The sequence below is a fragment of the Spermophilus citellus genome, assembly GCF_964194105.1.
Source record: "Spermophilus citellus genome assembly, chromosome: 2".
Classification (NCBI taxonomy): Eukaryota; Metazoa; Chordata; class Mammalia; order Rodentia; family Sciuridae; genus Spermophilus; species Spermophilus citellus.
This window is the reverse complement of record NC_138183.1, coordinates 146,741,752-146,761,853: the sequence shown is the minus strand read 5'-3', so window position 1 is coordinate 146,761,853 and position 20,102 is coordinate 146,741,752. Positions and strand designations below refer to the sequence as shown.

The 20,102-nt window shown below is 38.6% G+C and overlaps 1 long non-coding RNA gene across 2 annotated transcripts; it reads right to left on the bottom strand.

The window, feature by feature from the left end:
• Nucleotides 1–6,047: 6,047 nt before the first annotated feature.
• On the bottom strand, nt 6,048–18,318 carry LOC308630799. Of its 2 annotated transcripts, none has more exons than XR_014018032.1 (2): nt 17,716–18,318; nt 6,048–10,447 (listed from the first exon to the last, which is right to left on the bottom strand). It is a non-coding gene; the product is annotated as an uncharacterized lncRNA (long non-coding RNA). The 2 variants fall into 2 exon arrangements; XR_014018033.1 differs by lacking the exon at nt 17,716–18,318 and adding an exon at nt 15,850–16,584.
• Nucleotides 18,319–20,102: the final 1,784 nt, after the last annotated feature.

The window sequence follows — 20,102 nt, the reverse complement described above, 5'->3', positions numbered from 1 at the left end:
GTCTGTTTTTTCATTATAACAAAACAGCAGAGGCAGGTTGACTTTATAAAGAAAAGAGGTTTATTTAGCTCATGGTTTTGGAGCTTGAAAGTCCAAACAACATGGTATAGGCTCTTGTGAGGGCCTCTCCTTTGCTACATCACTTTGTGGCAGATGGCAATGGCAGGAGCCCTGTGGAAGAGAGGATCACATCTGAAAACAGGAAGCCTGTGAACTGGGCTTAGACTTTTATAACAATCCTCCGAAGAACTAACCAGGCTTTCATGAAAAATGAGAACAAGGAATGTCCCTAATTGACCTGAGGAAATCCCAACAGGTCCCATCTCTTGAAGATTCCATCTCACCACGCAATAGAAAAATGAAACTTTCAACATGTGTCTCGTGACCTTCACTGTCTGATATACCTGTCAAAATTCTCCCTAATATTGTTTGAGATAGCTGATGAGTACAAGTTGATTGAGTGTCACCCCAGTCATAACCCTGCATCCTTTAATCATGAGAGTACTTCATGAGTACAAGGATCTACGATTCTCTAGGTGGAGAGGGAAGTTGTGGACGTCCTTCTCCAGGGGTCTTCAAGACATTGTGGTCATTCTATTACTGGCTAGGTCATACTTTTGCACTGAATCTACCAGTTGTCACACTGTGGCAGAGTAAGAGAAAGCTCTAAGAGTCAGGAAATGCTGATGACCTCACTGGGTACCCACAAGGTCCCTGGAGTTTTCATTTCCTCCACCTCAAACATTGGTAAATCAGATGCAGTCTCCGTAACATAACACCTAACTTCACGGAGCAATAGTGGTGGGCTGCTCACTGTCCCTGTGGCTAGCACATAAATTGTTTTGAGTATCAGCAAAAAAATAATTGAAATCTTTCAAGGTCTCTTTTAATCCTTGAGTTTATCAAAACGTTTAATGTTAATCAGATTTACCTGATGTAAGCCTGATCTTTGGCAGTTATTATCCCAAAAGGGTAATAATCAAAATGTTGAGAGGAAAAGCCAACAGTGAGAGTTTTCTGATGGGCTAACTTAAATAACCATCTGAGAATTCTCTGATAGGTACGTAAGTGGCACATACCTGCCACTTAGGGATCTCCAATATGCTGGGGCTCACTCTGCCATACTGTGAAAACTCAGTGCGTTCTCCTAAGCCAGAATATCAAGTTTCTCAAAGTCTTGAAACAGGAGGTGGCCAACATGGGCATAGACCATGTTATGCACGTAAGCTAATAATAGTAAGTACATGCACGAACATGCATATATGTATGTGTACACACACATGCATAATCTGTTACCTCTGATTTACCTGAAATTTTGGCATCATGGAATGTCAAATGACTTTAAACTGTGACTACCCAAACCTCCTGAATGGAGAGACAATAAACTGGCAAAGAAGAAGGCATACATGCCACATTCTTACTGTCTATCTGTCATACTGTCTTCAGGGTTAAGAGATGCCAGCATTCTTAGATCACGTTAACAGAGCACCCCTTCCCCAAAGCTTCCCTAACAAAAGCTGAATATACTGACAGAATGTGGATTATAGCATAGATTTTGCAAAGTATTCATTTTTAATTTTGAAGAGTATCCTTATTTAACATGTATGAACCTAAAAATATACCCAAACCAAATGTTGGTGCATTGTAGGAGTTGCATGTTATGATTCTCTCATTGCATCTGGTAACTGCATGCGGTTAGCTACACTTGGTACAACTAGATACAGCTTGACATATTCTGGGATTTATTAAAATGTAAATGACAAAGCAGAAAAGAATGTTAGACAATTGGATTACTCCATTGACTGAATGTTCCAATACTGTATCTATTTTTGTCAAAGCAATGGTGGCTCCTGCTGTGGGATGCTGAATGGACTATTCCATTGCAGGGCACAGGGAGAGCTTGCATAAAAGAAATTGAAATCTAATCATTTAATTTTCAATTCAGCTCTCCAAAAGCAATAGAATGTCAATACTTTCTAGAAGAAATTATGGCAATTTTGGTATATATTTATTGGAAGAATAGGATTCCAATCTATTTTTTCAGTGTCTATTATTGAATCTGTAACTTCATTCATGAAAACACTGATGTATTTGCTTGTTTTTGAGCTTGGCCTTGGCTTGTTTTCGTTATGAACATTATGTGAAGAGCATGGATATATGTGATATGGCAGTGAACGTACACAATCCAAGAGAGACATTTTCCTGATGAAAACTGCTATTATTCATTCCAGAGAAGAGAAGGCTGAGAGGTAGGTGTCTTTAAGGACATGAAGGGATTGAGTTTAGAAAGAATGGAAGCCAGCTGTTCTTTCTCTCCACAGGGAACAAGAGAAAATGGGATTAAACTACAGCGTGAGGGATTTGGAATAGAAATGAGAATTTCCCAACTGTGTAGACTCTCAGTGAAATGCTTTTTGAAGGAAGTATGTGGACATTCGTTTTATTTTGATGCCTTCGAAAAATGGAAAGGCACATTTTCTCTCTGGGGTCTTAGGTGGATGGAGAACAGTGGACTAGATGATTTACAGTTCCTGGATTCTCTTGATCCATGAGTAGAATCCAAAAACAGCATGATGATAACTAAAAGAGATAGCTATTTTTATAGTAGTTATTTTGAATGTCAACTTTTCTCATGGGGATAGACTGGCAACTTTTACCTGCAACTGTGAAATGTTAAACTAAATGGGATGTCATGGAATCAGGTAGGTGGGGACAGAGAATGTGGGAGCATGATGCACTATTTTATTTTTTCTTTTCCCTACCATTTCAGGTATTGAGGAATTCAAGTTTAAAGACAAAATGTCCTTCCTAGCTGTGTGTGGAATTTACCATGTGTACACTGATTTTTTAATTCATAAGAATGTTGCAACATCTTGAGCTCCCTCTTTATAGTTTATACCTACACACACACACACACACACACACACACATACACACATACACATACACACACACACTTTTAAAAAAGAAGTTGGCATTTTAACAAAATCAATCAATAGTGCTCACTAATTCACAGAGATATTTGAGTACACAGGATTCAAAATGGCCCCAATTCAATTCTTGCTTTTAAAAATTATGAGCACAGTAAATGCTTGTTGTTGCTTGATTGAAGATAATTATATTTTTCCATTTCTCTGAGACAGTTTAGGGTAGGAGGAATGCTGTGTTAAAATCAGAAACCTTGGGTTAACTCTTATCTCAGTCGTGAACTGGCTGTGTGACCTGGACAACTAACTTGGTGACAATGTATTGGTTTATATTCTGGGAAATAAAAAGCAAAAGTAAGGCATATTCAATGAATAATTTTCAAGTTTTTCCTTTTGGATAATATGCTTTCAGCCACCAATACCAGGAACTCTTATTTTTTTTTTAGCTCATTTTATTGTTGTATCCTGATAGGATGAGAGTTATCAATTTTGGCTGAACATTTCAATCATCAGGGGAGATTTTAAAAAAAAAATCCAAAGTCCCAGATATATTCACATCAATTAAGTCAGAATCTTTTGAGAAGAGACTCAGGTATCATTGTTTTTTAAACTCCTTAAATAGTTAGAATGTACAGCCAAGGAAGGGAACTCTTGCTTTGGGTATAATGCAAGGAGGAACTAAAATTATTATATTACTGTCATTCACTGCAAATAAAAAAAATCTCGTCTATCCTACATCTCTAAGACCCAACAAAGTGCCTGGCATATACTAGGGGCTCAGTAAACAATATTTTTTTAGTAAACTTTGACTAATCCCCTAAATGAAATTTGGTTTATCAAACTTGATATCCCCTGGATAATTTCCACTTTGACTTCATTCACTGAATAAGACTGCAATACTCTTTGCTTGCCTGTACAAACATCAAAGGAAATTAAAATAATAGGTAATCCTATTAAAATAATAGGTAATCCTAAAATAATAGGTAATCATTCACCTATCCTTAGGATGAAAGTAAGGAAATCATCTATCATCAAATCCTCTAGAGAAGGTGCTCTTTCGAATCTGAAGGGACATTTATTATAAGACTCCCCATGTCCAAGTGAAAATAAATAGAACTATATATCTTTAAGTATTCAGATATATCATTCATTCAACAGATATAAATGAGGCATTTATATTGTGTCAAATATTGTGATTGGCTACTGTGCACTGTCTCAACCAGACCTTTATGCTAGAAATGAGCCCTAATGCCCTGGGAGATGACATAGTGTTTGTTATATATCATCCTTGGGATGATTGAGAGATTAGTCATTCAAATCATGTTCTTGTGCTCTATGGAAGTCCTAGTTTAAAAGGCTGCAAATATAGAGGATGAAACAACCAACACAACATAGTAGTTATCTTCTAGAACAGCACTGTCCCACAGAACTTGGTCATTGATAGAAGTGTTTTATGGCTATGGTGTTTGTTAGGGCGGCCACCAGTTGCACGTGGCTATTGAGCCCTTGAGATGTGGTCATGACAACTGAGGAACTGAATCTCTAATTTTACTTAATATTAATTGATTTAAATGAAAATAGCTACATGGGATGAGTGGCTTCCATGTTCAACGGTGCAGCTTTAGATTCTCATACTCTCATAGAGGAGACTGGAACGAGGTCATCACAGTCCTTTCTGGGGAATGCTAAGCGTGGAATGCTATGAAGGCATCTGGGAGCGGTCAGTCCGAGTGCAATGGTTCAAGTGAAGCCTTTCAAGAGAAGATGGCTGCTGGAATGAGATCAGAAGGTCACGTGATGGAAGTTTGACAGAAGTAGCAAAGAGAGTACAAGAAAGTGATGTTGGTGAGAAAGCTGAGAAGATCAAAGGAATGTTAAGGAAAGGCAAAGATGGATGGCTCATGCCTACAAAAGTGGGGGGAGAGAGGAACTGGAGTCCAGAGAGGACTGTTCGAGCCAGGATCCAGGACATAAAGGGCGTTTGGTATCATGATATGTCAAGGGCAATGGGCAGCAGTAAAGAGTTTGAAACTATGTGATGATATGATGATGTGTGTGATTTAGAGATTGTCCTGGCTGCCACTTGGCAGTATAGAAGGAAACACTGGAGTCACTATGCAATGATCCAGGAAAGAAATGAGGGTTGTCTTTACTAAAGCAGATGATGGAGAAAAGTAGACATATTTGAATAGCAGAAAGAAGGAATGGTCAAATGGATTACCTGAATGATCAGCCAGGACAGTTGGAAGGGGGAAAGACAAGGACCACATACCTTGGTGTCTGACTTGGGTGGATGATAGCACTATTTATTTAAAAGTAACATAGGATCATTTGCAGATTGCCTTCTAAATTTAAATTTTCTTATCACATTAAGTTATTTGCTCCTCGTGGATCCTGAAACCAGCTTTGATCCATACTAGTGAAAACAATTTATGAGAACATACTTTTCCAAGAAATCAACACAAGTTCAGAGTTGATGCAATATTTATTTTATTGGGAATTAGGGACATAGGACAGAATCTCATAAAATGTCAACAAACTCATGCCTTGTGCTTGGCTCCCCTTTTATTAAAAACCCTGTTTATTTATGAACTCTCAGTGTAAGATATGGCCAACAGTCATCATTTTGAAAACAGAATGACCAGAGCCATGAGAAGAATGCAATGTGACAGTGACAGATACCTAAGTGAAAATTTGCCACAGGCAAATATTGAGGCACTTCCAAACATTCAGACTTCTGCTCCTCAGTAGACCCAGCTTAACTGACTCCTTCAAGGCACAATTGCAGTTCAAACCTCTATGCTATCCAGAGGATCACTTCAGTAAGCATTCCTAGATGCCAACTGAATGCAAAGGAGCTGGTAAAGAAGAGATACTCCTCAGTTCTAGCTTTTTTTGGTCAAGGTATTCTTGAGGTAGTTTCATGAATGAGTGAGGATTATAATAACAAGTGACTAGATATTTTTGAAAACATAAGTACTATTGAAACAGTCATGTATAAACATTCATGTAGAAGTACTTACTAATGTATACTGTGCCTAAAATTGGTAAAGAAGATGGTTATCAGAAGATTTGATCTTTGCAGGTGAACTGAGCATTCCAAATAACTTGAGGATATCATTGCAGATACTGTACAAACTTTGGCCACTGTGTGTTCTTTGGGAATGGATGTTGGCCATTTATGGATCTAACGATATGTACAGAGCAAGCTACATTTCACACTGAGGGATGCCAAAGAGGTGCAGAATTGAAGCAGCCTACTAAGTTCAATGCTCCCTGATTACCTAGATATAGTTTCCTTTAATCAAATTCAAGCTCGTGCTTCATTTAGGTAGGGTGGAGTAGTAGTTCAAGAGCATTGAGAGTGGACTGGAGGGCCTGGTTTCTGGTCCTTGCTCTGCCACACCCACATATGTGACCTTCTGTAAGTCACTCTAAACTTATATAGTGATTTATCTTGACTATAAAAAAAAAGGATACTGTGATAAGTGATTAAGCTCCTCCTCTTTTTTTCAAGGATTTGTGATTTCTTACAGAACAAAGTAGAAAATCTCATCAATATTTGCCCCCTCCCCGAAAAAAAAAGAAAGAAAAGGGAAAAAAAGAGAAATGTCTAAAATGCTGTCAAGCTCTACTCTCCCAATTTTGCACAATATTCTATTACTCTAATGTAACTCTAGTATAACTAGAGTGATAGAATGTTTTATGATTACTAAAAATCCTAAAGCTGAAAAAGTTGAAGTGCTAACTTAAAAAACCTACAACTATTTGTTGATAGACAACTATCAAGTAATATTAAAAAATGGTGATCCTGTTGACATTGATCACAATATTGTGACTTCGTGCTTGAGATCATGAGCTTTGCAATCAGAATTCTGATTGTGAGCCTCCTTACCTAACACCTTGGCAAGTTCTATCACCTCATTTAACCTGTTTTGTTGCCTGTAAAATGGGGATAAAAGTACCTAATTTGCATAGTTGTTGTTGAGTTTATATGGAAAATGCTTAACATACAGTGAGAACTTAGTAAATACCAATTGTTATTAACAGAAAAATCATGAATTCTCCATATTATCACCAATTACCCTCACTTGCTTTAACAGGAAAGAAATTCAATTATGATTCTAGGTGATGCCCGAGGTTGGAGAGGGGAGGTGTGTGTATACACTTTATCAAATACACAGGGACAAGTGCTGAATGTCTGGGGTGAAGTCATCATCTCCTAACTACACCATATATCCAAATTTCCTCCTTCTTGGCTTTGCTCACAGCGTCATGTCAAACTACAGGCCTCTGTTTTCTCCTACCTTTCCATTTATCTAAATTTTTGAGTCCTTCAAAATTCATCTCACATTTTCCTCTTTGGGGAGTTTTCTTCCCCCCAAAATTGGTCCACTCACCTCATGGTAATCTTCTTTGAGCTCATTATCTACATCTTTTGTTCTACTTTGGCTCTTATCATCCTCTGACCCAAGCTGTTTCTCATCTCTTCAAAAGTTTATGTAACTTTGTCTAACTAGGGACCGGATCTCATAGAACAGAGCTTTTTTCCTAAAAATAATGGTTGGTGGGTTGGTGTCAGGTGAAACAGTGTGGTATTTCTACGCTGCACTATGAATCTCTTCTGTTACTTGATCCTTCAACTTGCCCATGCCTGCCTTGCTATTTCTAAGGTACTTTTCAATTTTCTCGTTGCTCTGAAGAAGAAACTCTACTTGTGGCTAAACATCATTCTCCTTATTGTATTGATTTTGTTCTTTAGCACATTAGCACATTTGTGCCCATTCAGATTCTAGTACTAGTGCATTAACAATCATGTCCATAATAGGAAAAAAAATGAATGTCACATGAATTAAAATACAAACAGAGGAATACACACAAGGAAGGGAAAGTTCTTGGCTCATCAGAGATCTAGATGTCAGTACTGGGTTTTTCTGTTTCTTGGAAAGATTGCTCTTATTCTGAGGGTTCTATTGGCCGAAACTGCACATTTGGGTGTACTGCTGGACAGGAGAGGTGTCTTCAGGTGGACATTTTCTTTGTCTCAACTTCACAGTTGGCGTGAGGTTCCATCAATATAGCAGTCTCTGCAGTCTTTGTCCTTTCACTGGGGAGACATTCCTGAGGAGGGGGACTATAGGACCAGCTGAAAGGAACATCGACACAACTAAAAAAATAATAGAACATGTCACACAAAGTTATCACATTGACTCTTTAATAAAAATGAATAAATGCACGATACTTTGGGGAGCATGCTATTTCTAACTACAGCTGAGATGCTTGCTTGCATCACCAGAAAAACAGAACTCCCATTCATTGTTCAGCTCGCTCAAGAATCGGTCAAGCAGTGGCATCACCTGTGTGTGTGCAAGAGTGGCACTCCAATCACTCTGGGGGATATGCTGTAAGAAAAGCTTCAGGTTTAATTCAATAGGGAAGTTGTTGAAGTAGGACACACAGGAAAAGAACAAAAGGCCACAGGACACTGAGGACACATTGAAATAAATCCAAGAACTAAAGGCAAGATAAACTAGTTGTGGGTAGATAACTGCATAGTAATGTAGGAGTGAATGAAGTCACTAGACTGTCAGGTGTTAACTGTGAATCCCTTGTATTTGTCTTGGTATTTCCAGTGCCTGGCACAGAATGTGGCACACAGCACTGAAAGAGCAGAAAAGAGAGCAAGAAGGGAAGGAAGAAAGAAAGGTTCCTCAAATCTTGAGGCAGAGGGACAGCATGTGCAGAAAAGAGAAGCAGGGTGTAAATTTATTGAAGCCATGAAAGCTGGGGGAAGCAGATTCATAGTATTCAAGAAGACACTCCACAATCTGAGTGTTTTTAGAAAACAGGGTGGAGTAATTTCCAGGTGGTTTTGAACATGTCAAGGTTTAATTTGGGAAGTGTGGTGTGTTGATGCAACTGCTGTAGGCTTTGATTCCAATGAATCGAGGGAAAGGGGGGATGTGAAACTCAAAGGCATCAATCCAACAAACCACACTACAAGTAATTACATGAAAACAGAAGCACTGAAGAACAGGGCTTTACTACAGAAAGGCAGGTGCTTGTCTGGGTTTCTTCTGCATTCATGTTGAAGGAAAGAGCTTAGAACTCAGATCAAGAATTGCTTCTCCCACTGTGCAGCTTGTTTCATTCCTCAGCTGTTGCTCTTTTCTGTCACTGCCCCTTCCTGAAAATGAACTCCAGTCTTTACTGCTTTAGCATGAAGGCAAAATATGTTAGTAGATTCAGAACCCAGAGGCAGAATCAAATATAACTTTAGAAGGGCAACCGTTGGTACAATAGACTCTGGATTCACAGGTCCTGGGCTTGTTCCTATGCCATGTACTAGAGAATAGCCTCAAAAATTCTTAGAGCTGTAAAAGAATGTAGAGCCTGACTAATCCACCTCACTCATTTTACAGATGAGGATATTTGAGAAGAGTTGCATTAATGCTTCTTTTATTCTGCAAAACTTATTGTGAATGAAATATATTTTGCCAATGGATTTTGATTTAACCAAAGTCTTTACTCCCAGCCTCTTCTTTATGCTCACATAAATAGAGATGCACCAAAATGGATATATCATGACCCATCACTGCTCTCTCCCCTAAATCCTTTGAGCATACTGAGGTTCTCCAGATGGCAGGAACAATATTGTTTTATTCCAAAACGTATAAATAACTTAGGGGTAAATATTGTGAATAGGTATTCTGTTGTTCTAACCAACCACAAGTAACTGATCCTGGGTAAGTAAATAGCTACACATCTTAGAAGATTTTAAAATTTATTATTTTGTGAACATTGTCGGAAAGGATGGGGTGCTAAGCTTTTGATACACATTTGTGAAGAAATTAAAATGCTATTTATTAAGGAAGGACTTGCATACAATATTTTTGTGACTCATTTGAATGGCCAATAATGGAAAGACCTTGAATATATGAGCAGGTAGAAAGTAAAACAAGGTATTGCTTTGGTGTTATATAGAGAAAGCACATGCAAAATGTCTCATATAATATAGACTCCATTATCAAAATTAATTTTGAGGAATAAATAGTATAAATATGTGAAAGACCATATTTAGCAGTCTATTATGATTTAGATATCTTATAAATCAGCTTTCTTCAGGCTCTGTGTCTACTTAAATGGAGTAATAACCTGTATCACCTCAACAAGAGGCTCCTTTGGAATCTTTTTGTCTCCTGAATGCATGACATGAAATGGGACTCTTATATCATCTTGCTCAGGGTCCTTCTGCAATCCGATGGTAATGATTCTTTGAATTTGCATTAAGAACCTCTTCACCTACCGAGCATATGGTAAATGTCAAGTGCCAGGCTGACCAACCAACTCAATGTGGCTTTTCCTGGGCTTTTTCTTAGTAGGTAAATCTTCAGGGGTCAGATTCTTGGAGGGGGCCTCTCCAGTTGAGCGTAAGTAGCTCTCTGGTGTCATGTTGAGACCCCAAAAGGGAAGTTGATGTTAGTGCATAAGTGACCTAAGGCAGAGTTTCAGTTACTCATCTTGTGACATGGAAAATGGAAGAGAAAGAAAATAAAAAGAATTGTTTATTATCGTTATTATTTTGATTACTTTGATTAAATTAAAATTATTGTCTCTGCCTGAGGCCATTTTCTTGGCATTTTATCTCATTATTCCAACAAAGGAAATGGATTTCTTATGAATAAGATTTACTATTCTAATATCCTCCATTACTTCAAGTTGTCCAAACTCAGGATGAAGACCAAATCAATAAAGAATAGCAAATATTTCACAAATAATGCAGGTGTCCACAGTGATAACCCTTTTAGAGATCATTAATTTCCAGCCTTGAGGTTGCACACATCCATTCTCTCACAAGAACACAGACTGTAGAGTCCTTTTATTCTTATGTCAATTAATGAGGAATTTAAAAAGAATAAGCTGACTTGAAAAACATTCTCCTCAGGAACTGTTTCAGATGATGAGAAATGCCCAAGGGTGGGAGGAAGGGGGGGTAGAAACTCAAGTAGGCAACATGTAAAGCAACACACAACTATATGCACATTAGTATAATTACACATTGCAAATTATATCGGATGTATCTAATATCTAATTTTTTGAAAGCTGATTCCACTTGAGACTTCAATAACAGCATCAACATTTTGCAGGTGGCTCCTTCTGTATAGTATCCAAAGGGAATTATTCCTCTAATGTGCTTACAGTCCTCAAGTAAAAACTGCAGCTCTCTCTTAAAGGATCAATGAACAATGAACACGGGGAATATCACCTTGATAAAGGAGAGGGGGAGGGCTCCACCCTATGTAATATTTATTCTGTTCCTTCTGTGCACATGATACTTGCCCCAAGTAATAAGGAACTTAAACATGAACCTCATTGGAAAATGCAGAAGAGGCAACATATAGATTCTGAGGCCTGATATGATAAGATAAAGGATCGATTATTTTTTTAGATTGAGGGATAAAAGACAAAAGTGAAATAGAATGGCATGTTGTACCTTTGATTGAAAACAGAAAGCTCCACGTTCAGTTGAGCTCTTTTAAAACATACAATTAATTTGTCCTAAAGAGGACACCAGATCAAAGCTCCACTTTGAGGATCAGGCTTTTGTCCTCATCTTTCTGTGTGAATCAATCATCAAATAACCAAAATATATTTATGATCTTGGAGAAGGAAGCATATTATTCAACTTGATTGGATCCATTTTCTTGATTCCTCCTTAAAGATCTTTCTGCTAATTAGTCAGGGTTACTATTGAATTATTTAATTATCTGCACTTTTGTGCAATGAAATATGTTGTCATATCACATACTTTATCATACTGTTGCTGTTCACACTTAATGATGCCTCTATAGTTAGCAGTTTCCTTTGTTCTGCTCTGTAAGTGGTTTTAGAAAGGGGGTGGGTGGGGAAGGAGGAGCCTTGGGGTTTGTAAAATAAAATCATACATTCCTGGTGCTCATGCAAAACTTTATGCATTTACATGAATTTCGCTTCAGAAATTAAGTTGCAATTCCATTTGGAATAAGTTAAGAGGCACATGTCGGTGACTTTGAATGCAGTCACAAGGATATAACTATACCTTGACATCTCTCTAGTGCATATCCACTGCAGTGCAATGTAAAAGGAGGATTTAATTTTTTTTTAAATCAGCAAGGAATGTCTTTAACAAGGAAGAAGTAAATTATGATAATTACTCTGAATGGTCGGATCCTTGAGCATTACTAATTAGCATTTATTGCCTGGATTATAGAACAATACATGTGAAACCGAACTGCGATTGCTCTTTTACGTTGAAGACTTGAAAAGGCAATGGAGCAAAAAGGCAGCAACATCGCTAGTTTAGTTGGTAGCTTACATCTCCTGGGTAGTATGCAGAAATCCTTATTTTGGAAACACATAAATGTGGTCCTCAATATCTACCTGGCCCAGCCATTTTTTTTTTTTTGTTTTAGGCACATATTTGCATATAATATCATAATTACGATACAGTAATGAGAGGAGAAGCATTTTGGTTAAGATATCATTTGGGGGTAATTTTATCAGTTTTGAGAGCTTGAGAATATAGAGACTACAACTCGCTGCTGCATAAAAATATGAAATTTTCCTGGAGAAGTTTTCACTTAAAAATGAAACAAAGAACTCAGTTCTTAGTGAATACAATTTTACATTCACTTCTCCGCTTTCTCTTAGAAGAACTACAGTTGAAAAATAACTGAGAAGAGGCCATTTGTTTCTGGCTTAAGAGTTCCCCACCCCCTTTTTTTTTTTCATTAAGAATTTGCAATGAAATAGATTGTGAAATTAGAAAAAAAATTAGATTTAATCAACAGACCAACACCAGTCACGTACATAAATGCCACTCGCATAATCTAGCCACTGAAATTCTTAAATAACCGGCAGGTAAGAGGAGAGAAAGAGGAAAAATGAACCATTCATCATCGTCAAGGCGGTCCCACGGTTTTCCTCCACACCCCATTATAGCGAAGGAAGAGAAAAGAACATCATAAAGCATAAAGCCAGTTCTAAATACAGTCACTAGTCTTCCCAATACCTTCAATGGCTTCCCCACCCTGATCCTTTTTAGTTTGAAAGAATAAGTTTGACTAAATCTGTGAAGAGATTAAACAGGCTGGTGATAAAAATTAATTCTGCTGAATGAGCAAATGCATTTGGATTGCAGAGATGCAAATAAGATAATACTTTTCTTTTTCTTTGACATACCAAGCGGATTAGTTTAGAATGCTAAATTTGATTTTATTAGAATATATTAGCAGTGTTTTAATTAATACCAATCAAACATTTTCTTTCCCTGGGGCTTGATGTGTTCCTAACACTTTCTAAATCATCTGTCTTTTTTTTTTTTCCAAGTGGGGGGAAAAAAACTATCAAACCACCAAAGCCTTTTGTTATATTCTTCATAAATTTATTGCATTCAGTGGAAAACCATAAGCTTTTTCCATAAAGGTGTCTTGCCTATAAACTTCATTCCCAGGTGCTAGATTTAAAATGAGTACTGTTCACTAGTACACTTTAGTTTTTAAAAAGGTAAGAAGGATTAAAAACTTGAAAATAAACATACTCTGTGTTTTTCTTTGGGGGAAAAATGTTGCAAAAGGGGTTTGGGCTAGTTCATATTTCTTGGCTTTATTCTCACTGAGCTTCCCAAAGCTGCTAAATTTCCAACTGCATTGGTTTCAAGCTGGCATTTCTTTGGAAACAGAGGCAAAAAGAGAAATTTTTAAAAAAGAGGTGGTGGTGGTGCTGGTGGTGGTGGTGTGTGTGCTGGGGGTGGGGGGGAGGTGCGTCTAGTTAAAAATATGGCGAGCCAGTACGCCCTGTGAACTGAACTGTAACTGTGTTCCAGGAGGTGCTGCAATGCATTCCACTCATTATCCCTCCTTTTCTCTCAAGCTTCCTGTCCTTCTGTGTCCGAAGGCTCCAGTTCACTTCGTTCTCTTTTCTTCCCCCAAAGCACCCCCACCCCAATTCCCCGCCTTATTTTTTTTTTTTTATCTGCCAAGCTGGATTTGCACTTTTAAAGATCAGTATCAATAATGCCCTGCTTGTTTCGGTTGCACTCTCCCTTTAAAAGACAGCCCCCTCTAATTGATGCGTCTGGGCTAGTCTAGACTGGTAGTGATTGAACCAACCACCAATTATGTTATTCATTTCACTGAACTTCACTGATGGGCTCGGTGAGGAAGAAGGGATGTTGAGAAACCTGCCCTTGCAGTTGCCTACTGAAATATAAAATCTTGTGTGTTGTATGCACTCCTAAATGCCTGGGTGATCAGTTGTAGGATAGCAGCCTTGGAACATGAGCAATCCACTTGAAAACATGTAAAAGACCAAAGGAGTGCCTTGGAATACCAGCTGAAACACTTGTATTAAATTACTATCCTGTTATCATTTGAAATCAGTATTACATCTAGCATATTTTTATTGATCTATGCCCATATTTTCATAGAATAAAAAAATACAGATGTAATTTGACTTCAAAAAGCACCAAATGTTTTGCAAACATTACATATGAATCATGTGGTAATATATATCTATAAGTAAAATAGATGCCTTGTCATATTTCCAAATACCTATGCATGCACATTATCTAAGATGGGGGGAAATCACTGATCCATTTCATAAAAATGGAAGATGACTCAAAAATCAAGTAACTCTTTTCTTTGAAGTACATTCTGACTACCAAAGGCTGGAAAGTAATATTTAAATATTACAGCTGCACAAGAGGTTTCAACAAAAGGCATGTTGCAATTGTTGCACAGTTCTTCTGAATTCAGTTTTCTGATACAAAATGGTTTCTTGACTAAGATTTGGACTCAATGACTAAAACTGCAACAATTGCTTTTAAAAAAATCTTTAAGAAAAGAACATTTTCCTTAACCTTCAACTTCACGTATAAAATGAGGTTACAACCTATATAAAGTCTTTAGAAGAAGAAAGCATTTAAAGTCAGGGTTGATTTAGGTATTTTCCAAAAACGGAAGAGAAAGGTTGGCTTGAGAATACTAAAATTGCTTAAAGGAAATTGTATACCGGAATTTTTCACAACAAAGGAAAGGTAAGTTAATGTTTCCCTTTCCCAAACATGAGACAGAACTAAATCACTGAAATTATTCTGATATAAAAAGTTACAGCTCCAGAAAACCATAGAAAAGGTAAGGCTAACAATTGCCTTATGAGAGAGTAATTTTAAATGTACAGTTTTATGTCATAAATAACTGTTGGATTGAATTTAAATCCTGATAAAATATTTTTCAGTTCTTAAATGAAGAATACTAGTCATTGATTACTTCTAAAGAATACAATAATTATGTGTGCTGCTGTTGTCTCTTCCTTCAGTTCATGTATTTAGAAAATATATTTCCAATCTCTATCACTATTAAATTAATCAAGTATAACGTGTTTTTTAAGGCACCACGACGCGAGGAGGCAATATCCTTTTTATTTTTTAAAAAAATATTGCAAAGTAATACAAATTTCATCTTTAGTAATACCATAAATTCCACTCTTTGTGTAGAACAGCAAGAGTATAATTTTTAACCTATTAATATTGTAGCCCAAACTACTGCTTCATCCCTATCTGTGTCAGTGTGGCCACTCTCTACCATATATGAAACACATGTGTGGACATCGCATATATAATATATTCACATGCCCTTTGTAAATGGGCACAATTTTGAGATTAACTGTTGAGTTTAAAAGTTGGAGGCACGGGGCATGCTGGGACTTCAGCTGAGATGTTCTGAGGTCAAGCACCAGGTACTGAGCTGATCTTGTTACGCTCGGATAGTACTGCGTGTTGCTCTCAAGGAATACACCGTGCAGATGAGTTCCACAAGCCTCAGGCATCAATAATATACAGACATAGCAACCAACACGCGATTGTAACAGAGTGTATACCTACTTGATAACAGAAATCCAAGAGCTGCCACTCTCTGGTCACCTGATGCCAGCTAACAATGAAAACCTCAGAGGTGTACTCAGTCACTTCAGACAAACTTTCTTTTCTTTTGTTTTTGCTTTAAAGAAAAAAAGTTCCACCAAATTTCCAGGATGCGCAGGCACGACTCGCAGCTCCCAAGAGCCTAACCCGTGGATTTAAACGGTAAACATCACAAGTTAGGGTCTCAGGGACTGAGAGGAGCGCAGCAAATTTTCCTTTCTTGAGACAAAACAAAGCAAAACAAGAATAGCAGGCAATTTTGTTCGAGGGTCATGGCTAAAATGCAACAAACAGGTGGCACGGTATGTCATCAACTCTCTAAGCTTCCTTCCTTACAAAATTAAGATTCCATTTAGTTACAATCTATACGTATCCACGCTTACGCAGTATTGGGGGCGCATATACATACCTGAGCATAAAATTGTGAGTGTATCAGAGAAAACTCTTTCAAGCTTTGGGCAAAACAGTTTACTAAAATGGAAAATAATATAAACAGACCCAGAAATGCCCGTGTTTTTAAAACCGTGATCTACAATCAGCAGTAACTGTATATTCAAAGATTTAAGTTACAGCTAGCACAAACGACTGAGAAGAAAATATGAAGCCTTTCCTTCCCCCAAGGCAAGCATGCCGCATGCAAAATCATAGAAATGGGGTTTTCGGAAGGGGAAGGCAGAGGAGGAGGATCCGGGGCTATGAAAGTATTCATACGCAGAGCGTTTTGAACTCACCAGTTTGAAGCGGAGCCGTGCTGCACAGCCTCCAGCAGCACCATCCCGGGCAAGGGGGAGAATGTGAGCTCGCTGTGCGCTAGGCTGGGCGAGGTGTTTCAATAGAGGACAGAGAGCGGGGCGGGGAGGGGGAGGCGGGGGCAGGAAGCGATACACCAAATCTAGAGACTGTAACTCTGTAGTTTATGTTTTCACGAGAGAAAAAAAAAGGCAGTTGGCTGGGAATGGAGGGAGGGGCTGGGACTGATCGAATTTGGAAAATATTCAGTTAAAAAAAATTTTTTTAAAGGAAAAAGAAAAGAGAGAGAAACCTCCCTAGAGCTGGACTTCCCTCCCCCCCATTCTTTCTTTCTTTCTTTTTTATTTCTTCTTTCTTTAGTGTGCACTTTGCCAGCCCTGCAAACCGGGCCCTCCTCTGCATCAGCTGCTCAACTGAAACCAAGGCCAAATCACCAAGAGGGAGCACCAGGCTGTCATTTGGTAGCCGGGAAGTGGGAAGGGGTGGGTGCAAGCTAGGAGACACAGCCCCCCACCTCCCGCTGCGGATCCTTTGAAGCTTTTGGCCAAAATTTCAGAGAAATTCGAAGCATAATTCCCCTCCATCTTCGCAGACAGGGACTGGTTCTGTACCTGACGGTCGTTTCCCCCCATCTCATGGGCGGAAGCTGTGCCCTTGTGCCAGGGCCTCCAAAAATGAAACCGGAGGGAGGGAAAGCGGTTGGGAAGATGACTCTTTTTTAAACAATTTTTTTTCCTCTCTCTCTCTCTCTTTTTTTTTTTTTTTAATCTTCTTTTATTCCAGGCCTGAACAAAGTAGATGGCTGGCTAGTCAAAGAGAATGACAAAGCAACCATAGCAAGGAAGACACTGGAGGGGGGGTTCCGGCACTTTGTAAAAATGCTAAATATTTTTTTAATATATTTCCGTATGGAACTAGGAACAGTTAGAGCTCCACGCTCTCCCCTCCCCCACTTTTGAAAAATAGAATCATGCCAGCAAGACAGCTAAATTATGTCTCTTTTCCCTCTGTACAGGGTCTGTTTAGCACCCACTCCCCCGCCCCCCCCCCACCAGCCAACTTTTTTTTTTTTCTCACCTCTGTAGGTTCTTCTCATGCACAATCCTCCGTTCAGCTCAGGGTCTCTCCTTTTTCTCTCCCTTCCCTTTTCCTTTTCCTCTCAGAAAAGCTAGTCCGTCATCATCATACCTAGCTTCTCTCTCTCTCTCTCTCTCCTTTCTCTCTCTCTCTCAACCTCTCTCCCTTTTTCTTTTAGTATTAAAAAAATAATAATAATGGCCCTTTCGATATAGCAGCATGAAGTGGCTGCCTTTGAGAAAGCACATTTAATCTTTACTGGCTCCCCTAGGCTTCAGTGGAGAAGGAGAAGGCAAGAGAAAAAAAAAAAAGAAGAGAGAGAAAAAAAAAGATTGTAAGGGAGGCTGCTGACGGACAGCAAGCATCAGGCACAAATCAGCGACAAGTTGAATTTTCCTAGACCACACTGCCCCCTTTCTTCTCGGCTCTCTCCCTAGGCTCCTGGAAAGCCTGAGTATCTGGTTACACAAGGCAACCGGTCTCCTTTTGCCAACCATGCTGCAGATTCCTTGCATGCTTAAATCTCTGGCAGAATAAGGAATCAATATCCCCCTCTAATCACCTTTAGCTCTTCTATGGCTTCCCCCCTTTTCTGAGAATCCACTTGGCTCTCCTCGCACTCCCCCGCCCTACCAGGCTCCTACATACAAAGCTTGCAGCCCTGTCATTTCTCACTTCCTTCCATATCTTGGAGACAAGCCTCTCTTCTAATATTCTCTTGCGCTTGCTCTCTCTGTTGTAATGTCTCTCATCCCTGACTCGCAGCACCGGATGCACTAAGGCATCTCCCTGACTACTAATGAGACCAAAAATACACCAGCAGGTCAGGGGGAAGGCCAGACACTGTATTATACAAATTAAAAAAAAAAAAAAATCTTCCGCCTGCTAGACTCAGAGATCAGGTATCACAACGTCTAAAAGGAAAAATATAAGTAAATAAATAATAGATAAATAAAACCAAAATAAAGTGTAGCAGAGGGGAGTGAAGAAGGGAGACCTCGGTGCAGTTCTCTGCCTAACTGTTTTGCATCCTGTGGGAACCGAAAACACACATGCACATATGAGTACAGGTGATGCATTTGGTGAATCTTGGCGGGTTTGGGTTTTTTTTTTTTTTTTTTTGGACAGAAAGTCAACAATCCTCAAATATTTCATTGAAATCAGCATTGAGAGGGATAAAAGAGCAATGACTCAAATCTATATTTAAGATACATAGACACTCTTCAGGCATGTAATGACTACAATGCTAAAAATCTCTTCCTTTTCAATGGCTGGGTGTTGCTCCTTGACTATGGTTGCAATATGTACTAATTTACCACTTATGTTCCCTTGGATTTTGAAATGAACTCATCACTCACTGCAGCTCAGCCTAACCCTCTGTTTCCACTGCAGGCATTTTCTTGATTCCTGAAGCATTTTTTCTTCCCAAGTGTCCATCAGATACACTTCATTGATCAGTCTAAAGTTCCTCAATAATGATAAATAATATTTCAGATGGCAAAAAAAAAGAAAAGAGGCAAAAAAAAAAAAAAAAGAAGAAAGCCATCCTGAGTCAACCAAGGGAGCATTGCACATCATTTCTTTTAGCACCCATTTCAAAAGCTGTGCTATACAATGATCTTTTACAGAAGGCACTTCCCGAAATTAGGGTCTCTACCTATCTACACACAGAGTGGATATACATTACCATCTTAACACAGTTTTCTGAACTAGAATCATGTAGAAAACAGGCAGTGCTGTGCTAAATAGAATGCTGGGTTCTGTAAATAGCAAGAAAGGGGTGGGAGGGGAGGTATCTGAGGATGCAGGTTTCCTCCAAGACCGTGTTTTAAAGAGGTAGCTTCTTTGTGCCCAACTCAGACATATACTGTGCTTTGTCTCTGACAGTGAGACCTGCAGAAGCACGGCTGGAAGCCAAGGAAAAGGAAAAGAAAAAACACAAATGAGAAGGAAAAACAGAGAGAGGAAGAAGAGAGAGGAGAAGGGAGGAAAGCAGAATGAATACAGGCAAAAAAAGAGAACACTTACAGAGTGTTGGATTTTCTTTAATACTCTTTTTTTTTTCTTTTTGTCATTATTGGTAAGGAGAAAGAGATGGTCATCAGGTTGGTGACTGGGTCAGAATCTTTTTCAGATTTGGCTAACAGGGTGTTTGCACTAGACGGATGGAGAAAATCGAAACATGCTAGAATAATCATAAAGGGTGGAGCTGTCAAAAAAAATATCTTTGACTCACTGGGTGCCTCCCTGTAACGCCAAAATGAATCATTTCTAACTAAGATCATCAATTGTCTTAGTATACTTGTATATGAAGGCCAGCTTATATGCCGCTGCACCCATTTTCAAAAGGAAAGGTAAATGGAGAATGAGATTTTTCTGAGAGTCTC